We start from the raw sequence: 403 nt of genomic DNA on the forward strand, positions 1-403 counted from the left end.
CACCGAGACGGTACCATTAACACAAAGGTATAGTGAACACTACGTGTCCCCGGCAGTGAGCTAACAAGATTTCTTGTCAATGTTCCTTAGATTTTCGACATGATCTCTTCCTTCTTGCTGTTCGCTCCTGTCGTTAATTACCTTACGTGATTAAACCAGACAGGCAATGTTACATTTTTTATTAGTCTTGCATTTTTGTCAATAATTAGCAAGGATAAAAAAACACAATTTTGGATCTTTCCTTTGTTGAATATCAATTCTACATATTATGGAGATACCATGCCCGTGTTACACAAAGCTTTTATTGATATAGCTTTTCTATTTAAAAATCTCGGTAAATCTGACCAAGCAGCAAACTGCAAGACGGCAGGTAAAGACAAAAATACATGTTGAATACACTTCA

General features: G+C 36.2%; 1 protein-coding gene across 1 annotated transcript in view; it reads right to left on the reverse strand.

The window, feature by feature from the left end:
* Window positions 1-228: 228 nt before the first annotated feature.
* Window positions 229-403, reverse strand: part of LOC119593499 (DNA-directed RNA polymerase II subunit RPB1-like) — a gene marked incomplete in the record, with an annotated part of 11,004 nt that continues 10,829 nt past the window's right edge. The window contains 1 exon segment of the mRNA XM_037942449.1: window positions 229-403.

This window comes from Penaeus monodon, chromosome 32, assembly GCF_015228065.2.
Source record: "Penaeus monodon isolate SGIC_2016 chromosome 32, NSTDA_Pmon_1, whole genome shotgun sequence".
Taxonomy (NCBI): domain Eukaryota; kingdom Metazoa; phylum Arthropoda; class Malacostraca; order Decapoda; family Penaeidae; genus Penaeus; species Penaeus monodon.